We start from the raw sequence: 449 nt of genomic DNA on the forward strand, positions 1-449 counted from the left end.
TGTACCCCAGCAAGCCGGTGAGTAGCTCTCCACCTTCTCTGGTTTCCTTTCGTGTACTTCTACCTCCAATCCAACTTTATTTATAGCACATTTAAAAACACAGAGTTGACCAAAGTGCTGTATATCAATACATCTATAAATAGCAGAATAAATACATTTAGACAAAACCGATAGGACAAGAAAACAATGTAAAAGCACGAGACAATAAAACCGTACTTCGAGCCACAGACTGAAAAACTCCCACACACGAAACATTTTAATAGAAAACCCCAATTGCTCCGTGTTTGTGGTTTCTTCTTAGAAATGGTTTTAGTAAGGTCTTCGTGTCTTAAGAACAGTTTAATCCGGCTCATGTACCCAGAGGGCCCCTTAGAATTATTTTATTGATTATGTTTAGGTGGACATAAAACTAGATGGCTCTGACTAAAATTCCCAAATAGCGTCAATAG

This window comes from Pseudochaenichthys georgianus, chromosome 16, assembly GCF_902827115.2.
Source record: "Pseudochaenichthys georgianus chromosome 16, fPseGeo1.2, whole genome shotgun sequence".
Taxonomy (NCBI): domain Eukaryota; kingdom Metazoa; phylum Chordata; class Actinopteri; order Perciformes; family Channichthyidae; genus Pseudochaenichthys; species Pseudochaenichthys georgianus.